This window comes from Tursiops truncatus, chromosome 11, assembly GCF_011762595.2.
Source record: "Tursiops truncatus isolate mTurTru1 chromosome 11, mTurTru1.mat.Y, whole genome shotgun sequence".
In the NCBI taxonomy this organism is placed as follows: Eukaryota; Metazoa; Chordata; class Mammalia; order Artiodactyla; family Delphinidae; genus Tursiops; species Tursiops truncatus.
This window is the reverse complement of record NC_047044.1, coordinates 83547861-83570668: the sequence shown is the minus strand read 5'-3', so window position 1 is coordinate 83570668 and position 22808 is coordinate 83547861. Positions and strand designations below refer to the sequence as shown.

Genomic DNA, 22808 nt, shown 5'->3' with positions numbered 1-22808 from the left:
CTATTTTCTCTCACACAGAGGAATATTTTGGCCTAATATTAAGAATCCTAACATGTACAAATCAAAAACTGTTCTATTCAAATACTGTGCCAAAATTATACTAATATCATTTACAGGGAACACACAATATAGGGAATGATTCTGAGTAGACACAAAGTTTGCCCTTCAAAATTTTAACAAATTCTATACTGCCCAATTTAGAAGAAAATATACTTCTATCCGGTGAAGCAGGGGAAGGAAATATCTTCAGGATTAAGGCTGCTTCTTTCTTAGCCAGCTCCGGATTTTGAAAAGCGCAAAACATAAGGATTTTATGTTTATCTGACTTACAGCCAAAATAAAGAGATAAGACAATAATGATTTTTTTTTTCTCATTTGGGGAAAATGAATGCGCATAAGCTATTTTGAGGAGGCAAGATTTTTGAAAATTCAGAAACTTTGGAGCTTTTAAAATTGTCAATAGCGATGTACATTTAAAGGAGGAGCATGATTTAGAATCTTGGTTAATTACGGAAAATGCAAGATGATACACTTTAGGGGTAGGCCAACTTCTAGGCATACAGTACTTCTAGCTTTCCTATTTCATAAAAATAAGTTCTGTATTAGAAATACTTAAAAAAAGAAAACATCTGTAGTAATCCAGAAACTTCTTAAAACACTCTAATTAAGAAAGAAAAAAAAGCATCTCTCTCTTAAACTCAGAACAATATAAATATATGAATGGCTTATTCAAGAACTCAAACAAAACCCAGTTTTTAAAGTGCCTTAATTTTAATAAAAGTGAGCTGTTTATAATTTCCATATATTTGGGAATTTTAAAGGCATACCTCTGTTATTGTTTTCTAGTTTAATTTCATTGTTGCCTAAGAACATACTTTATATATTTTCTATTCTTTAAAATTTTTCCTTCGTTCTGTTAATGAGCTATATTACATTCATTGATTTTCATATGTCGAACCATCCTGCATTTCAGGAATAAATCTCCCACTTAGTCACTAAAAAAAAAAAAAACAAAAAAAAGGTGCCTTAAGTTTGTTTACTCACTAAAAAAAAAAAGTGCAGTAAAAGCATAGCCATTCTAAATAAGGGGAAACTGTTCTTATTATTCCAAGTAATTTGCAATTGTATTGGGATTTTTTAAATCTTTGAGACGCAAATAATTGTATTCCATGAAATCAACTGCAATAATATTTTTTAAAAAGCAAAGAAATAAATTACTATTGGTAGTTATATTTTCTACATATAACACCTGATCAGTATCTAAAATTGGATGATAGAATATAGCTACTTATAGCATACATTTTTATTTTTATTAATAATCTAATAGCAGGTCAACACATATATTAACTCTGGTGTGACTGAGGCTTTTGTCAACATCAAAGTTATGACTGTGTTATGGACAGTAAAAGTGCAATGACATACTTTAAATACTTTGGGTCAAAATATGTATAGCAATAATTTGTTCTTCTCGGTAGTTTCTTAGAGCAATTTCCAAAGAAAAAACAGAGATGGAAATGTTTTTTCAGAAAGAAACATTTATGCTTTAAAGGACAATCTGTTATATTGTACTACTTATTAGATCTCTTTAGAGAAAGACACAAGAAGAAAATTTCAAACCTAGAAATAACATGAGCCAGGCCAAAACCAAACTGAAGGGGAATTTTAAGAAGTATAGGTTGCTTATTGTTTGTTTTCTTCATATCCAATATCTTTATTTGGGATGGAGGGAGAGGAAATGGTGACTCCACAGAGTTTAAAACCTGAATTATCAAAATCCCACTTACTAGTGAATAGCTCTGTCTAAAAAGATGAATATTGACATACTATATCTAAGAAAAATATATGCTTCTCATAAAATGTACATGAAAATGCTTCTATTTGAAAGCATCTAAACAGAGTATGTAACATAAAGAATAAAAAGACAGTGACCTTCAAGTGGAAGTTACTGTGAGAATTAAAAGAAAGTATTTGCTAAATGATGTGAAGAAAAATACCTCAAACTGTATTGCATTTTTCTCTTATACTCAGTTCTGTCTTAAAATAAAAATCACACCTTTTGTGAAAATGTAACTGTATTTCTAAAGCATTAGGTTCCAAGTTTTTTGGGTTTTTTTTTGGTTTTTCTGTTTTACAGTTATTTCAAAGTTTTTGGCCTATTGGGTATACAAACAATAATTGTTGATCTATTCAGTCTAATGATAGATTCTTCAACTTCTATAAAATAAAGAACAATTTCTTCCCTGCTTTTTATCTCTTTACACAACTCAGAGACTCAAAGAAGATAATTACAAACAATGCCTGAAGAACGGTTCAGTTAATGTTAATTTATACAACAAACTAATTACTACCAAATGGTAAAAATCACATGTGGAAGTCCCTCTCTCCCACACACAGAACTAAACCAGCAGCCATCTGTCTCAGCTTGGGGAGAGCTCAGGGACACCCAAAGATGATAAGGAAAAGGAAGGGTGCAGAAGCATCGGCTCGCTCACCTACATAAAAAATCACAGAATTTTTCCGAACATTGAATGTTTTCAGGAAGCCAAAAAGCAAACATATAGAAAGAAGGCATTTCAAATGTCTTTTGATAAAAGAATATGTTGTTCTGTAATCATCATCGCAGGTAGAAACCTATCTTCAGCAAGTAAATGCTTATTTTGTTTTAGACACAAACTACGTATTTTTTAAACTGTCATTCCTCATCCATGTACCATTTTGCTATAGAAGAAAGAGCATGCATACTTGCATCTTCTTAAGGAAGTTAATAATTTCTGAGTTCTAGAATGTGTATGTCTATACACAACAATTAGTAAAATAGCCTCCTTATATATTACGAATGTAACTTGACAGTTGATTGCTAAATTATTCTTACTGAAATAAGTTCATACATTTTAACAAACAATGCTACCAATATTTTGACATTTAATTAGGCCATAATTATATCAAATGCAGCAAAATATTTTTCCTTTAAAATCACACAGTGAATCTTGACATTTAAGCAACAGTAGATTTTTCAGATGAAAAAAAATCCAAATGGGAATGTGAGAGTATTAAAATGTTTTTTATTTTTTAAATTAAAAGAATATTTATTCATAGATGTGCTTCAGCTATGTTTTTAATGACATTCAGAATTCCAAATAGAGAAATAGGGTCTTGGCAAATGTGTGTTCAGTGAAAAACAGAATGAGGAAACTGGAAGTAGTAGCAATAATACTAATTTCCCCTAACACATATCCCTTGTAGAATTAAAAATGTTTTACACATTGCATGTTCTGACCTCACTGAAATTGGTTCTCTTGAATTGCCCTTTATATACTTGCTGGTAGCTGACCTGATTCAATGATAGACCATATAGCAAACACTGAAGCAAGTGGGTTTATAGGAAATTTATTCTCTTCCACAGTGAGATGTCCCATACTGAAGGGTTGTAGCACTTCAATAGGCGATTCCTATAGGAGGCAATGGAAAAGATTGTACAAAGCAGCAGGACCTTAATACTACAAGTGAGGAGACTCTGCAAAATTATCTATTTATTAAGTTATTTCTTGAGGCTATTTCATAAAAGTGGACACAGAACCTCTAGAAAATATTGTTTTCTGAAGTTCTTCAGAGATACACATACATTTTTCACTTCCTTTAGCAGCTTTTAATGGAAACATTAAAAGAACATTTTAGTTCTTTTACCTGTACTATGTTTATAGGCTATGTGATGATCAATTTTACTCGGGAATATTCTCATGGAAGTACGAATATTTTAAAACAAAAGTCTAATTTTGTTTGCCTTTTAAAATAGGTTAGAAATAGGTACAAATTGCAAGAAAGGTTTTCATCCAAAGAATCTTTATGTTGTGATATTTTCATTCAAGATACCTTTATCACTGTCCAAGATTATAGCGGGCACCCCTATTAGAATTAAAGAAGTCACTTTAGAGATATAAGGACTCTGTAACTCTCAAAATCTATAAAATAAGGTGTACAGGTTGGTTATCAACACTGCTCTTTATCTCCCTTGCAGTATCTCTGGAGAGGCAGGTTCATATAAGAGAGAGAGGCATGATTTAAAAAAAAGAGAAGTAAACATAGGACAATTCAGGATTCTAGCAAAAACTAACATTAAAATATCTGCCTTTCATTATTTGGACAAAATTTTCACTCAAAGCAATGCAAATAAATTATAAGCCACAAGTCTTACGACAAAAGATCTTATCTTCTATCCCAATGCCTTAGTACTAGAGATTCAGAGATTCATAGTACAGACCAACAGCAAACTTTGTTTCTATTTGGATTACTACAGAACACCTAATCAACACCAATGATTAACCTGGTGTAAAACAGATTAGTGAGAGTTCACTGTTCTGTTCTTCTTTTTGCTCATATTTCTTAATAAAATATGAGCTCTCCAATTCTGTTTTTTTTTAACTTCTTTTGCATATTGACTTAATAAAACATTAATATATTGCTAGAATTTTATATCTAGAAAGAACTATAAAACTCACCTAATGAAATAATTTTATTTTCAAATAAAGGAAAACGAAGCATTTGTCCAAGGTTACCCAGATAATGACAGAGGAAAATCTAGCATCTGAATCTTCATAAGTCAGTATTTCCTTTACTAGACTTCCTTTAGGAAGAGAGCTAGAAACCCTGGGGTGGATGCCTTGCTTCAGGTCGGAGATCGCTTATTCAACCATTCAATTAACTCGTTGAATTAGGAGTCACTGTGCTAGGAACTCTGGATAATGGGGTGACTGAGACTCTGTTCCTGCCCTCTAAGACAGGGGTTGGCAGACTACCTGTAAAGGGCCAGGGAGCAAATATTTCAGGCTTTGTAGGCTACACTAATCAACTCTACCATTACATCACAGAAGTACATTACAGGACACTACCTCCATATGTAAATGAATGAGCACGGTGCTGTTCTAATAAAACGTTATTTAAAGACACAAATTTAAATTTCACATAATGTTCACATGTCGTAAAGTAGTCTTCTCTTGAAGGCTCGCAGCCTAGATTTGGCCTACAGGTCACAGTTTGCCAACCACTGCTTTAGGAGGTCAAAATCCAGTAGAGGGGAGAGACAGTACAATTTCTTAAGGGAGGGAGGATGCGGGCAATTAGAGTTAGCAGAAAATTTCTGGTAGGGGGTGAAACCAACTAAGTATTCAGAATGAATGGCCATAACCCAGGTGTGAAGTAAGGTAAAAGGCATTGCAAACAGACATCATACGCAAAGAGAAGCATGGTAGCTGTGAAAAGCCATAGGCAATTTGGCTTTACTAGAACAAAAGTCATAAAGAGTGATGTAGGGAATGGTAGGAAATGAGAAAAGAGGCTGGAGAGTAAGACAGGAAGTGAGCTCACTGCAGCTGCAGGCTGCCCCACCCACCCAGGTTAATAAAGGTCTCTGCGAGACCCAATAAAATATATAGGATGGCGCAAGCAGCGCTTCACATGCCAACTGAGGCCCTTTCTCCACCTTGAGAAGAAATTAAATGTCTACTTCCACATCCCGAGGCTGCTCCACCATTGTCTCTTTTTCTTTGGGCAAATAATTTAAGAAAAATATGGACTGCATTTTATTAACTGCCACATGACATGTGAGGATGTCAGGAAAAATGTATTAATACTTGCTTCTATGTGTACCTGTTACATACTTGTATGTCTTAGAATTCAAGCAGTTTTGTTTAAAATTGAGGTTATACAAATGCTGGAGAGGGTGTGCAGGAAAGGGAACCCTCCTTCACTGTTGAGGATGTTGGTGCAGCCACTGTGGAAAACAGTATGGAGGTTCCTCAGAAAACTGAAAATAGAATTACCATAGGATCCAGCAATCCCACTCCTGGGCATACATCCAGACAAAACTATAATTCAAAAAGATACATGCACCTCTATGTTCAAAGCAGCACTATTCACAATAGCCAAGACATGGAAACAACCTAAATGTCCATCGACAGATGAATGGATAAAGAAGATGTGGTACGTATATACAATGGAATACTACTCAGCCATAAAAAAGGAATGAAATTGGGTCATTTGTAGAGATGTGGACGGACCTAGAGTCTGTCATACAGAGTGAAGTAAGCCAGAAAGAGAAAGACAAATACCATATGATATCACTTATGTGTGGAATCTAAAATGTAACACAAATGAACCTATCTATGAAACAGAAACAGAATCAGGGACATAGAGAATAGACTGGGGTTGCCAAGGAGGAGGGGTGTGGAAGAGGAATGGATTTGGAGTTTGGGAGTAGCAGATGCAAACTGGTATATATAGAACGGATAAAGAACAAGGTCCTACTGTATAGCATGGGGAACTATATTCAATATCCTATGATAAACCATAATGGAAAGGAATATGAAAAAGAATGTATACATATATATGTATAACTGAATCACTCTGCTGTACAGCAGTAAGGTTATAGGGCTTCCCTGGTGGCGCGGTGAATGAGAGTCTGCCTGCCAATGCAGGGGACACAGGTTCGTGCCCCGGTCCAGGAAGATCCCACATGCCATGGAGCGGCTGGGCCCGTGAGCCATGGCCGCTGATCCTGCACGTCCAGAGCCTGTGCTCCGCAACGGGAGAGACCACAACAGTGAGGCCCGCGTACCGCAAAAAAGAAAAAAAAAAATTGAGGTTATAATTACAGAGTAAACAACCTTTTGGCTAAGCATTTAAATTTTGAGAATGGATCAGTACATGAATCAGGAACTTACAAAGCTAAGTGTATTTTAGCTCTCTGGATAAGGTTTAGGTTATGTACCCATTATTATTACCATGATTTTGGCTCAACTTTCCAAAGACCATTCTGCTAAAACAAGAATTCAAAGATAATATCCTCTACTATTTTAGTGAATAAAGGCTAAAGATGGATAAAGGGGAAATAATACGTTATATGTATAGGCTTATTAGCTTGAGAACCTGGGGGGGAAGCAATTAGAAAATCTCCTTAGGGTTGTACATTTTTCCCAGAAAGCTGTGGATAAGCAGAAATCAATAACCTGAAAATATCCAGAAAAGATGAGATGATGAGAAAAACAACATTAAAAGCAGTTATGTCATAGTTGGCTTCCCTGGTGGCGCAGTGGTTAAGAATCCACTGGCCAACGCAGGGGACACGGGTTCGAGCCCCGGTCCGGGAAGATCCCACATGCGGCGGAGCAACAAAGCCCATGCGCCACAACTACTGAGCTTGCGCTCTAGAGCCTGCGAGCCACAGCTACTGAAGGCCGCGCACCTAGAGCCCGTGCTCCACAACAACAGAAGCCACCGCAATGAGAAGCCCGCGCACTGCAACGAAGAGTAGCCCCCGCTCACCGCAACTAGAGGAAGCCTGTGTACAGCAGCAAAGACCCAATGAAGCCAAAAATACTAAATAAATAATTTTTTTTTAAAAGAAGTTATGTCATAGAGAGAGAGATCCAGTGAATACTGTAACAGCTTTCTGCTCCAGCATGTAAACAGGATTGGCTAAAGCAGTCATAATAGCCACATGACCTCCACAGGTGACATAAACAAAGATATGTCCATCAATATGTAAATATTAATTCAATTTAGAGGATAAATAATTATAGGCACTAATTATATGCTCACTTTTGGTGTAAGGCCACCCCCTCTACTTACAGAGCCTCCAGTACCCCCTCACTCACAGTGCCTTTTACCATGAAGTCACACGGTTTGTTTCCCCAAAAAAACCATGAGCAAATTAAGGACAGGAACTGTGTCTTTGATCTCTGTCCTCATTCACCTATAAAATAACTAGCATATAATAGAACCTCAATAAGTGTTTTCTGTCAGAATGAGAGAAAAGAGTGAATAGGAGAGCAAACAGAAAACAAAGGGATTACAGAGAAAGGAGGTATTGACTCTCTTGGGTATCAAGAGAGACTTTACACAGGATGTTAGCAGGAGACCAAAGGTAATGAAAAAATAAAACAAAAACAGAATGGGAGGTTCTGTTCTGTACTGAGATCCTTATCTGTGTATATTCTTTTTGTCAAAATTTGTTCTAGGCCAAAATTTTTTAGTTTAGAGATTGAGTGAGATAAGTGCTCCTAAAATCTAATTATAACTTATTATATTTATTGTGTGTGTGTGTGTGTGTATTCTTTAATTCTAGGGAAATTTTGGAGATCTAACAGAGTTGGCAAGATTTTTTTCCTGTGTATGTGAGCATAGATGCAGATAAAAATAACTGACAGTGATAGAGATTTAATATTTCTTTAATGCTGTCTTCAAAAGCAATTATTAGACATTATTTCAGAAGGGGTCACATTGTTTGAAATTTAGATAAACCATTTCAAAAGGCAGTATTTCCCTATTTAATGGAATATACTTTGAAACTTGCAAATCTTCTTAATTTGAATATCTTAAATTTAGAAAACAAAAGAAAAATTCATGGAGAGAAAAAACAAGGACTCTCAGGTTTACTATGCTTTTGAATTAATATTCTCTATTAACCCCCAACTACAATATTCTTGAAGTGAAAAAGATGTGCTAAAAAAATACACAACTTCAATTTATCTTCAGTTCTTTTGGTTCCTTCTTAATGATGCCCATGAGCCGAAAGGAGAAAAGACTGAGTAAGCACAACAGCGAGGTGGCCATCCTCCGTCTGGCAACTCAGGACAAGCGGAGCTAAACTAAAGCGCTGAGGCAGCAAAACCAGCACACGTCTAATCCTGGTCCATTTCACTCTGCCACTGGACATGACTTCTGCCGGGAGTCTGGAGTGCTGTCCCGTATGTGAAGGCTGAGAACCGACCTCTCCTATTCACAGGGTACTGCTCTCAACATTGCTAGCTCCCTGTTTAGGTGTTTTCCTTCCCTGAAACATGGCATCTCGACAGAGGTGAAAAATACATAACAGTGCCGGAGCAAAGACTGAAGCAGAAACATTAGGGTTAAAAAACAGAGATAGAAAACAAAACTCCAAAGGGAGAAGGGTGCATTGTGTTCATTTCTACCACTTTCTGCTTCCAAGTCTTCCATTTGACTAATGTCGCATGATGGTGTATAAACTTTTCATGCAAATTTCTACAAAGCATAACTTCTCAGAAAAGAAAGGCCTATGAAACAGAGATTTAATTCATCTTGAAACAGCAAATCATTTCTTATCTATTAACACACAAAATACCAGCCTAGAAGCACTGTCCTGTTATAATAAACAGACGTCTTCAATTACGACATGCTCTCCCAGCTACTGATCTCTTCCGTAATTATACTATGCAATGAGCACGGCACTGATATTATATTAATATGTAGGGAGGAGAGAACTTAAACGCAAATTAAATCAAGGCTCAATATTTCAGTGAAACTTATATAAGGACTGAGAACAAATGGTCTGTTTCTTAGAAGGAAGTAAAAAGATGATTTTATAATATCTCATTTTCTACTTCTAATTAAAAAGTTTAAAAATGAAATCTGTCTTAGACTTCTAGTCTCTTAACTGTCCATTTCAAACAAATTAGATAAAACTGTTTATGTTTCATAATCACCTGTACTTGTTATATTAACAGCAATAACAATCTTCAAAAAAAAATTTTATATAGACAGGTTGCAAAGAAAAGAGAATGGCAAATAGAAAACTTTTTTCTATAGACAAAAGGATAAAGTTCAAGAAAAGGTTCCTCTCACCCTTTTGCAGAACTGTCAAACAACTTATCTTGACCAAGAATAGCACACAGTAAACACACCAAACAAAAGAAATGATGAAAGATGTATTTACTTGTTCAGGGCTTTTATTTTTCTTTCTATTTCATATACACCCACTGAACAGTCTGCATTGTGTTAATAAATAACCAGTAGCAACCTAAGTGAACAGAGGAGGGGTTTCTATGATGCTGTCAGGTACCAGACAGTTGCTTGGCACTGTTGATACAGTGCTCTACACGTGAGTTGTATGACCACATATAAAAGAGAGCATATAGGTTAATGGATGGATCCTTTTACCTCTTAGATACAATGGGAGGAAAGGAAGAAAAGTTGTAAAAAAAAAAAATGGTTAGCTTTTTGGAATTGTCCAACCCTTTCAATTTGGAAAGGAACAAATCAATTTTACGGACCATGTCCTGCCAGAGTAATCTTTTACCAGATAACTTGCTGTAGTTATTTGGAAATCTGCTAAACTGTAACTCCAAACTCTTCAACACTTAAGTGATTTTTCAAGTTGCTTCCAATGTTGGCTCCATGCTTTATTCCATATATATGAATTCAAATTTGAAATATTCTGAAGAAAATTTTCTGTTTCTATTTTCTAAAATATGAAAAAATGTCCAAATAATATGCATGAATTGGAACTAAAATCCATAAGCTCAGTGATCAGCGTGTTAAAAGTTTACCTCATTTATGACATTAAATACTCAAACAAGAAAGCTACTCTGTTTCGTCAGCCTGACACATTTTCAGTGTTTTGAGCTTAACTCTTCATTAAAGTTTGTTTCCAAATGTTCCGTGACAGTCTTTCCAAAAGCCACGATCAAAGTCTAACATAAATGAAAATAAGCTAAAGCCAGAAAACATCAGAGTAAAAGTGAAATTACACACACACACACACGTGTGTGTATGTATATGTATATATTTATTTATTCCTTATTGTCTCATAAATGGTTTCTACATGATATGTAGATGACCTGAAAAGATATATGAATAAAAGTCAGCTTTCAAATTCAGGGCATAAAGAAAGGGCATTAGCTCTGAATTCTACATAATATCTTCCCCTCAGTGTCAAACTCCATCATCCAAAAGTGGGAGCACGGAGCACAATCTGGTATCCGAAGATTATCGACATGGAGGAAAGACTATCTTAATCAACCCAAATATCCAGGTCATATGCTCATCTTGTTCTGCCCTAGCCTCATTGCTCCCTCACGATCTTGGCCATATTTTTCTTCAACATTAAGGGTGGTTAAGGAGGGCACACTGGGAGTCCTTGAGGTCTCAGAACTCTGGGAGCAGGTGGCAAAGGAAACTCTGAGTGAGCTCTCCACCGACTCTAGTGCTGTCCGTGCCTTCCCCATAAGCAACTCCTATTAAAAAAAAAAGACCAAGCATCCACTAGAACAAAACCAAGCAGGCCCATTTAATTAGGGCATTTGCTTGATATCCACTTCTTCATGTGAAACACACAGACACATGGGCCTAGGAGGTCTGATTAATTTTAATATGCACAGTCGTGACAAGTGCCTCAGGGGTAACTGAGTGAAAAGCACACACGCGCGCAAACACACAAAATCCTCCAGCTAGTCGAGTCTGACAAATCAGCTTCAGAAAAATGCTGTGTGTGTTCCCCAGATTAGAGTGTTAAGATTCAGCAAGGGCCTGAACCTTTAATGTGAGGGAACAGAGGCCTCAGAAACAGGTGGCTGGCTCTTCACTCTTGAATAAGTGATATCTCCAAAAGCTGTGGCACGTGAGCTGCAAGAAGGTCTGGCACCCTCCCCTAATGTCCATGTCCAGCCTGGGTCAATGGGTGTTTTTTAAGTGCTCCCTGCATTATAACTCAAAGTCTGGACCCGAGGGTTTTAGTTATGGACAAGGAAAACAGGGGTACCTCATTTATCTGAAAGGTTTAGGAAATATTAGAAACATCTGGGTGAAGACAAGTTTGCAATGATTTTCACAGTCCTGTTGGTAGGTAAACTCACGTATAAGCAGGAATCAAATAGTACTCTTCTTGTGTAACAGATAGCCACCTGAAAAAAGAAGGCCGCCTTGATTGTTCACAGAAGGATGAGCATTAAGGACATAGTCTTAAATATGATTACATTTTATGAACGAAAGTACAAGTTCTAATTGAAAAGAAAAATATAAGCTTTCTTGGCCGAATGGGATTCTTGCACAGATAGCCCTGGATCTCAGCTCAGGGACCTCCTACTCTGAAGAAGATCCCCCAGAGGCAATCCCTGAGCCGTTACAATCCAAGTCAGAAGGTCTTCTGAGAAAATATAAATTAATTTTCTGTAACACTCAATGAAATCAACAACATCAAGATAAACCGCTGTGACGGATACCGCTTGAAACGAAGATGAGGGTGAATACGTTTCACTCTAGTGTTGAAAGATTACAAGGCTTCAGACTCAGTGTACTCTGTGCTAAAGTTAAAACACTTATTCCTAAAGACATAGGTTCTACAGCATTTGAGGGTGTCTTCTTGTCCTGACCTTTAAAAAATAAACTCTTTTCTTTATCATCATTTTATGAGTGTTGATTTCCATACAGTGGTGCCTTGGAAAAGGGTGCCTGGAAGTTAGACTCCAGCAGGCTCAGCAAGAAGAGACATTTTCCAGTGACAGACTGCATAGACGAACCCGTAGCCACAATGCATTAGGAGTAGCCTCCAACAGCGGTGGGAGTGTGAGGAACAAAACTGAAAAGGGCTCAACTGAAAAGTACCCTTGTTTGTCCTTCAGTGCAACGGCACTTACAAAACCTCTTCAACATGTACTTTGTCAAAAGGACAGTGAGTAACTAAACAAAAGCAACTCAAACCTCTGCCAATTAAAGTATCTTTAGGCTTTCCCCCTGATCCGTTCCAGTTTTTATTTTTCCCACCTCATCAAATGTGGCTTTAAAATAAGAGTGAATTTCAAAGTGAATTTCAATACTCTTAATTTAACGGAATGCTTTGGGATTTTGAATTTAGGAAAGCCAATCTCCATAATTTCCTTATAAAAATAATAATTAAAAAGTTGGTAAAGTTAGGGGGTAATTTTGAATTTCAATTTCAACTTATCTGTTAATGTAATATGGTTCAGTTTAAATTCTAACGGGCTGCTCAACAACAGACATTTAAAGTAAAAGAGGAGGCGCTGTGATTTCTAACGTAAACTCAAACATCAAACACTCGGTGCCTGTAGGGATGTTCACAAGGCCAAATACCATGCACCAGGGGCCCGTCTTTTCCACAGAGTAATTATATATAACGCCGTGGCACAGCACAGATGGAAATACACTGCTTATAATATCTACTTTAGGACCCCTAAAATACATCTTAAAACAAGGAGAAAAAGCTTTATGTCCATTTAGAGAATCTAATGGGTCTATATGTCAACACATTTGTAATAGAAATTAAAAGTCCATTAACACGTAATTATTTGGGGGGGAAAAAAACACAAAGTACCACAGAAGGTACAAGCAACTAAATTGAATAATTTTCAATAGATGTGACAGAAGCAAATATCAAAAAGATACATTACACAAGGATATTCATACATATTTTTAAGTTTTAAGACAGCATCATTCATGACCAAGAATTTACACTTTTTTGTTCCATAAACGTACAGTTATAAACTTAAAAAGTGTCCAGCCCAACCCTAGAAATGGTATACATGGAGTTAAGAGGAAGTTTTTTGGCCTTTGCCGCTGAGAATTTGTAGTATACTGACTGCATGGTGTCAGGGTGATATCCACTGAACAATATTCCCTGCTGTATCTGCTGGAGAGAAAGAAAGAGAAAGAGACAGAGAGACAGACAGTCAGGCAGAGACAGAGACGGAGACAGACAGAGCGAGGGAGAAAATTGATGACAATAAAACTCCCAATATTTTCTTCACCCAGTGATGGTCTCCGGTCTGTAGGTGACTCAGGGTGAAGTCTTGAGATCTGTCACAATATATACTTTTCCAAATTCATTCCATTATTTTATTAGTTCTTACAAAAAGAGAACTTTTTTGTGAAGTCTGTACTAAAAGCAATGAACTGTTTCATGCAAAGTAACACTGGGCGACTTTGGTAGTAATAGGTTATGCCTTTAGGGTCTTGTAATATAAAATTGTGAGCAAAGATTTTTTTGAAGAAGTTCAGGAAAAAGTCCCAATTGTGTAAATGATGACAAGGTCTAGTTCTAGTAGAAACAAAATTTCACAAATAAATGCAGTATCTCACACACAAGGGGTACAGTCATCATGGTGTAACAATTTTGGAGGTATGGGCATCATACTCTAAGAAGGAAGAACAGTGACAGATACAGATGCTAAATAAAACCAAGCATATGTGGGCTCAGAAAGGAGGACTACACACATACCCACGTGTACACACAAAAGGGATGACAAGAAAAAAATCAGAATAGGGGAGGAAGGAAGAACAAATGAGAGAAAGCTAAAATCTTAGAAAATTATGAAACTTTTGGCCAAGGGAGCCTTCAATTATCTTTGTCTTCAGTACACATTCACATTTACTGTAGAAATAAGAATATAAGAAATCCACAAACCCAATGTTAAATTGCTTCTCCTAGTCTCATATTGGTCACATTTTGCAATGTTATCTGTATCAGTATAGAGAAATCTTCTTTCTTTTTGAAAAGTAATTCTTCAGGTACCAACTTGCCTAACCATATTTTATTTAGGGAAATTTATATAAATAAACTTCAAAACAACTAGCTATCCTAGGATTTTCATGAACGTTGGGTTTGTCGTTTTTGTTGTGGATTACATATCCTAAATTTCCAGAATTTTGCAGGTCTGAACCAGAATTTTTCAGTACATGTAAGTATCCTGGGAAAGCATCACTGGAGCCATATAATGTTTCTGGTATGCCTAAAGTAACAATGTTTCTAACCAGCCAAGATGTGGTAATGACAATAACTGGTACAATTCCAAGTTGGTTATAATTTATAAAGTACTTTCATGTGCATTACCTCATTTGTTTCCTTTAACAACCCTCTGAAGAAAGTAGGGCAGTTAGATTTGCCAACAGAGGACAGATATTTATTACATTAACGCAATTACTACAGCAATTTAAAGGCAGGTAAATATAATGTCTTTTATAATATAAATCATAAGGTAGATGCTCAGTTTAATGCAAAGAAATCCTTATTTAAATTTAAAAGCTGCATTTCCCTCAAATGTGGCAAAACAGATACAATGGCATTCCCAAATATTGCTAAATACTTGTAAGTTAATGCTTCAAAACTGATCAGAGACTAAACTATATTGATATATATCTTACACACAGTAATCAGTGACAGAACCAGGACTGCAACTCAAACCCTGACTCACTGCAGTTACCCTTTTTCATCATGAATTGATTTGAAAGTCAGATAAGAACGACGAACTAGGTCTCAAAAAACGCACAAATATACATATTTTCCCCATTCTGCATACAATTTCTAGGATTTATAAGCCCTCTGAAGGAACTCCTGAATCCTGAGTTTGGAAACTCTCCCCTTGAGGGAACATCTTAGAGTCCCTGAAAGACTGGAGGGAACAAGGAAGGAGTTGAGTCAGTTACTTTTCTTTGACTACAGGCCTCCGGAGATGCACTGTGGGGGGGCGGGGTGGGGTGGTGGAGTGATAGATCCAACTGTAGCCTGTTAGCATCTTGAGCTCATCGTAAGAAATAATAACTCTCTCTCCCATGCCAGCTCTGTCCTAGAAAAGAGTGCTGGTCTCCATTATGATGAAACACTATTAAAGAACCATTTACAGCATCGAATTCTGGAAAATTATTCACAGATCAATTCACTTTTTACTTTGCCCATAGCAGTGGGGGGAAATTGTAATCTGTGGCCACAAATTCATAGATAATGCCAATATATTAGCAATACTACAGTTATTTCAAAGATTAGTGTGACCATAAAATATATAAAGTTTTTGTTACATGTGTATTTTAGTTTTGTATCCTGGATCTTAATACCTAGCTTTGTGACCGGGGACAATACTTTAACCTCTAAGTCACAGCAAGAATTTAAAGTAATGATCTCAAAGATTCAATAATGACAAGAATGATGGAGAGGCCAAGATGAATGAGATAAACAGGTAGGGAGGTTAACTGAGTAGGACATGAGAAAAGAGGGCAGTGAAAACAGAAGGCGGGGACTTCCCTGGTGGCCCAGCGGTTGGGAATCTACCTGCCAATGCAGGGGACAAGCGTTCGATCCCTGTTCCGGGAGGATCCCACATGCCTCGGAGCAACTAAGCCCATGGGCCACAACTGCTGAGCCTGCGCTGTAGAGCCTGCGAGCCACAACTACTGAGCCCGCGTGCTGCAACTACTGAAGCCCGCGTGCCTAGAGCCCGTGCTCCACAACAAGAGAAGACACTGCAATGAGAAGCCCTCACACCACAACAAAGAGTAGCCCCAGCTTGCCACAACTAGAGAAAGCTTGTGAGCAGTAACGAGGAGCCAATGAAGCCAAAAATAAATAAATAATTAAAAAAAAAAAAAACAGAAGGCGAGCAATAAAATCTACTCAATTTTTAGGGGAGTGTTAGCAAAGGCTAAAAATGTCAATTAGTGGGTGGACCGTCATCCACAGGTAACACAATCACCTACTATCCATCAAGTTCATTATTAGGAAGGGGAGAGACACAGATAATCAAACCAAGAACTCATTTCAACGTTCACATACTTATAGCTGTGGAAGACAGCAGGTAAATAAACAATGATGGTAATGTGGTCAGAACAAACAGGGATGAGTTATGTTAGCAGTGTAGACTAAACCAAATTCTGACAAAGGTGTTCAGAGAAGGCGTTGAGTCTTAAAGGGTGCATATAAATTCATTAGGTGGATAAGACAGGGTATGATATTTAAGGCAGAGGAAACTGCATATGAAAAGGCAGAGTAGTATTAAAAATACAGAGTGTTGAGAGAACTGCATGCAGTTTCTTTAATAAAGACAGCATGAGAACATGTACCTTAGAGAAAGGTGGAAAGTAATGTTAAGGGGATTAAAGGGTCGGGTCTTGTGTTCAATGCCAAGTAGTTTTGCGGAGGAAAAGAAGTTCGTTCTAATTCTAGTTCCTCCATATGACAAGAACATGAACAAGTTACTAAAACTTGATTTTTAATTTTTAAGATAAGTAATAATACCAGCTTCGGAGTTTCTGAGGATTAAATGAGGTAGCTCACATAACGTCTGGCAGAAGGGTCGTGTATTTATTAAGGTCTTTCCTCTCCTTTTCCCAAGACAGCAGGGTAACACTGAAGCAGTATAAACATCCTTTCAACAAATATTTTAAATATTTAGTATGTGCACTATCCTCACCCTTAAGGCATTTAATACAGGGGAAGAAACTTGACAAATAAGTGGACAGTCACAATACAGTTAAGTAACTAACAATGGAGGGAGGCAAGTAACAGTTCTTAAAAAGATGCAAAAGTTAATGCAGTGAGTGTAAATAACTCTTTCTAGCAACTTGGGCTTGGAGAAATGAGGAACAGAATTACAGATAGAGGGGATGGGAATGAAGAAAAGGTGTTGTTTGTTGTGTTTCTAGGAGGAAGAGATATAAATAAGCTGAAAAGGTCATTCCAAAGTGACATAGGAGTACTATAGACATTAATATAGAAAAGTTAAAATATGAAGCCTGTTACAATCTTGTATCTAAAAGGATACATAAAGGATATATAAAATTCTCATCAAGGTAAAAATTACTTGCACCTGCACTGTTCTAAGCCTAAGGTTTGAATGAAAATCGAAGTCTGGATCTGACCCCTAAATTTAAAGGCTGATCTGTAGTTATAGACTACAGTCCCTAGCTACCTGGAACTTGAGAACACAGAACATTTGTGGATACCCATCTATCTTGGCTTTATTAGCTAAATTAAGATAGCTGGTTATCTTAGATTTGTTCAGATTTAATTTAATGATCAATGATATACTCTTTAAAACTAAGATGGGGTAATGACATTATTTCTAAGAAAATCAAGACAGAGAGAGTAAAGAATACCAGAAGGTATGACATAACTGAACTGGAGAAAAAAGGCACCTGGACCTGTAGGATGTGCACTGGATTCTCATTCTAGCTTTAACACTAACTTGCCGTGTGATCTCAAGTACATCTCTACCTCAGTTCTCTCTGTCTCTCTCTCAATGAGGAGAGAGGGCTAAAATGTGTCTACATTTCATTCCAATTCCGAATTTTTATTATGCCAAACTAATTTGCTCCCAGACATTCTTCTAAAACAAGTTTTTCTTAAGATATCTTCCAAGGCATTTTTTTTTTAACACTTTAAAATCAAACAGTTTAAACTGAGCTGATTTTCAATTAAAGCTTTCTGGAAATTTGATCACCATTGAGGAATCTGAAATTTACTTTAGCAGAAAATTATGGAATACTACTTTCTTATTCAATATTTCATAGGAATTTAGGGACACATGTATTAATGTGTTAACATTAAACTATTACTGGCAAAATTCCTAATTAGAAAAAGCAGTGTAAGTAGTGGTTAAGGGCATGAATTTTAGTTTAAGGTTGACTTCAGTTTGAATGATGACCCGACAGTCACCCCGTGACATATTTAATCATCAGTTTCCTCATCTGAAAATGGAGATAATAAGAAACAGAATATTTAGTTCATGTGTATGGCATTTCCTGAAACTGGAATAGCTATACATAATAGCCCTGGTTATGAGGTTTATGTAAAGATTAAATAAACTATTTCATATAAAGTACTTAACACTATTATTAACACATGATATGCACTTAATATGTGCAAACAACCGAATACATATCATTTATTCAAGGCCTTGATATAGGAATAATGTATCACATATTATGATATTAAAGCTCGTCATTCTTAACTCCTAAGTCTAATAGTTAAAAAAAACAACTGATAGAGCATAGTTACTACCAAATATAAAAAATATCTTACATAGGTCAGACATTTCAAACTGAAAATTCACTATGAACTTTGGCAGTTTCCACATCAGTTAAAGTGTCACTGGACAAATGAGAATCTTCAGCACCAGAACTTTTAAAGTAATGACAGACAAAAATTTTGATGGAGGAAAAAGATACAAACAAAAGTATATAAATATATTTTCTATTTATAACTTTTAAAATATTTTAATTAATTGCTTGAAAAGATAAGCTAGCTCGAATAAAAGAGCCATCTTTTCTTCGGCCCATATGCAGATCTTATTTTCTTCCTAACCATTTTACCTCGGTGGCCTCCTTTTGTACGACACACCACTCTCTTCTAACTTCTGAATTTCTGCTAGTTTGCTGTTGGCAGGGATAAGGTCGGAAATAATACGGACCTTCTATTGAAATCTGCATCCCCCGCCCCGTGAGAGGAAGCAAAGGCATGCATATGGCACTCTCATAACGATTTAGCTGGGGCTTAATGAAATTTTCATCACAACCTGCTGTTCATTTTAATGGCCTTTGAAAAACAATGGAAAAGATAGCTTGAGGGAAGAAAAGATTTTTCCGTAGCAGATATCTGTCAGCTTAACATTTAGTTCCATTCACTCTCTCCCTACTCTCCTCATCCCCATATTACTGCCCTCATCACAGAACTATAACACTGTTTTGTACTTTTTCATTAAATTTATTCCTAGGTATTTTACTCTTTTGATGTTATAGTACATCACAGAACTACAGATCATTTGTTTGTACTGTATGCAATGTCACTGTCCTGATGTTTGGCTAATGTCAGGTTTTGGTGTCCATTCTCATGTCTAACCATACCCTTTAATTAGTGGAGTTTTTTAATCAGTTTGAATAATGACCCCAACAGTCACCCTGTGACATATTCAACATCAGTTTCCTCATCTGAAAACAGAGATAATAAGAATCAGAATATTTAGAATGTAACTTCCCACTTGCTGTGGAGCCTTTCACATATCTTCCTAGATATATTTCTCCCTTTTTCTCTTTTTGCAGTTAAAAAAAAAATAGAAAGAAATTTCCTTTAACACTCTATTCCTTTTCTGTGATACAATTTTCTGCCGTGTTATTATTTTTTTTTTGGTGATTAAGATCATCACTTTACTCAGATACATAAATTGCTCCTTGATAATACTCCCAATAGTTGCAGTTACTAAATATTCTTACAAGAGCAAATTTCTTCATCAATAAAAGTGAGTCTAATTTCTCCAAAGAAGACATACAGATGGCCAATAGGCACATGAAAAGATGCTCAACATCACTAATATTAGAGAAATGCAAATCAAAACTACCATGAGGTACCACCTCACACCAATCAGAATGGCCATAATTAGAAAGTCTACAAACAATAAATGCTATAGAGGGTGTGGAGAAAAGGGAACCCTCCATTGGTGGGAATGTGAGTTGGTGCAGCCACTATGGAAAACAGTATGGAGGTTCCTCAGAAAAGTAAAAATTGAGTTGCCGTATGGTCCAGCAATCCCACTCCTGTGCATAAATCCGGAGAAAATTCTAATTTGAAAAGATATATGCACCTCAATGTTCATAGCAGTGCTATTTAAAATAGCCAAAACATGGAAGCAACCTAAACGTCCACTGACAGACGAATGGATAAAGAAGATGGGGTATATACATATATACAATGGAATACTACTCAGCTATAAACAAGAATGAAATAATGCCATTTGCAGCAACATGTATGGATCTAGAGATTTTCACACTTAGTGAAGTCAGTCAGAAAGAGAAAGACAAATACCATAGGACATCACTTACATGTGGAATCTATAAAATGACACAAATGAACTTATTTGCAAAAGAGAAACAGACTCATAGATACAGAAAACAAACTTACCAAAGGGGAAAGGGGGTGGGAGAGGGGTAATTAGGAGTTTGGGATTATCAGATACAAACTAGTGTACATAAAATAGATAAACAGCAAGGTCCTACTGGATAGCACAGGGAGCTGTATCCAATATCCTGTGATAAACCATAATGGAAAAGAATATTATAAATAAGCGTAACTGAATCCCTTTGCTGTACACCAGAAACTAACACATTGTAAATCACCTATGCTTCAATTGTAAGTAAGTAAATAAATAAGTAACTATGAGTCTACTTACATTTCTGTGTACTCAAAGCATGTCTAGGAATCTTGTGTACATAAACATAACACCATCTTAGTCATTTTGTATTCATACAAAAACTATCTTTCTGGGACTCGGGCTTCTAGATGCTTGGCATGGTCAACCTATATGCCAGTCTTCCATAAACTCTATCTTTGTATTTTCTCAATATCTTTGTATTATTCAATAACAAGTCACTCTTGAGCTGAGCTTTTGATATATTTGTAGGAATTAAAGTACAAAAAAAGAGCTGTGGGAAATACAATAACGAAAACAGTCTAATGTCCACATACATAACGATATTTCTTTGTGTCAACTCTTTCTGCCATGGATGCTCTATCTCTGTTTTTTTGCCTGTGTAGCTAATTTTCTCCTAATTCCCAGTACCTCTGAATGTTTCCTGCTAAGCAAATTGGCAAGCACTGTCTCCTGCCCTTTTTCCTGTTAGGAATTATTCGTTTGGCTTCAGCCTGTCATATACTTCCAAATTAAAGAGTCTGTGCACCCACCTGGAAGGAAGCTCACATGAAACGCTGAGGGAATACCAAGGCCCTAAAAGAAATGACACCTCAGTAGCAAAGAGCACACTTCATATCCAGATCTTGCTTTCTAACACCATTCTCCAATAAAAGGAACCAGGGCTTCTTAGAGAAATGGCTTATTCTAGGACTGAGAGAAGGAAAGATACAAGATGAATCTGCAGTATCTTATAGTACCAGAAAGTAAACAAGTGTTCAAAAAAAAGAAAAAACCCACCATCACAGTGGTACGTCAAAGTGACAATAGAAGAAGCCTCCAATGAACAAAGCTGGAACAATGTGACTAACAAAATAAAAAACTGTATTATAACTCAAAGTATAAAATAAACATCCGTGAGTTCATACTGATATAAATAAGCGATTGAATAAGCAAATGACAGAGAGAGATAAATCTCCAATAAAGAATAAATACAAATAAATTTCTCGATGATTCACTGTGAAGGATGGGGATCAAGGTCCCCTACTCCTTAAATGTGGGTTGTACACAGCACCTTCCTTCCACAGAGTAAGGTACAGAAAGGGGGCAGGGAGGCTTTACAGTGGAGAAACCCGACAAACACTGTTATCAGCCAGGTGATCAAGGTCAACACCAACATTCGTAAATCACATCGTAAGTATGTACTTTTGATGTGATGTGACAAGAATGGTGCTTGGTTTCTGTGGTCTTTCTACCCAAACCCACAGTCCCAGTTTAATTATGAGAAAACCACCAGACAAATTCTAATAGAGTGGCGTTCTACAATATATCTGAACAGTATTCCTCAAAATTTTCAAGGTTATCAAAAACAAGAACAGCCTGAGAAACTGTTGAAGCCAAAAGGAGCCCAAGGAGACATGAGAACTAAATAGCTAAATGTAATCTGTTATGTGATGGCATCCTAGAAGAGAAAAAGCACATGGTGAAAACTAAAGAAATCTGAATAAACTATGGACTTTAGTTAATAATGCTGTATCACAACATAAAAGATGCAAAATAATTTTAAATGTAGAAAGTTAATCATGCAAAATGAATAGCATATACAAAAATAAAGAAAAAGACAACTATCATAAAGATGTTATACCAGAAAGCTATAATTCTGGGTGATTTTTATCATCTTCCTTTTAATTTTTCTGTTTTTTTAAACAACTCTTATAGTAAGAAAATACTATTTTTACTCTCAGAAAAAAATGCAGCACATTAAAAGAAAAAGGTTGTGTGGGTCCTCCTCAAAACTCCATTTTTATCTCCATGAAGATTAGAGCCAAAAAGTCTTTGGCTGACTAGATTATTTCCAAAATTCCTTCCAACTGTAAGATCATGTGAATTACATAAATTTTAACTAAAATCCATGTCCCAGCTATGCATCTGGTAGAGACCCAGAAATATTTAATTACCACATGACTCCAAATACTGGTTAACATACATTTTGCGCCAGATATAATTTACCAGTGTCCTAACAACAGTTAAAAATAGTGTTAAATAGTATAAATGCAGTATATTTTTGGTGTAAAGCATGTCTTTTTATGTCACTGTTTTATGTTTGTTTGTTTC

At 36.3% G+C, this 22808-nt stretch overlaps 1 protein-coding gene across 2 annotated transcripts in view; it reads right to left on the bottom strand.

The window, feature by feature from the left end:
- The window catches only part of SOX5 (SRY-box transcription factor 5), a 399062-nt gene that overhangs the window by 275237 nt on the left and 101017 nt on the right, over nt 1-22808 (bottom strand). The window lies entirely within an intron of this gene.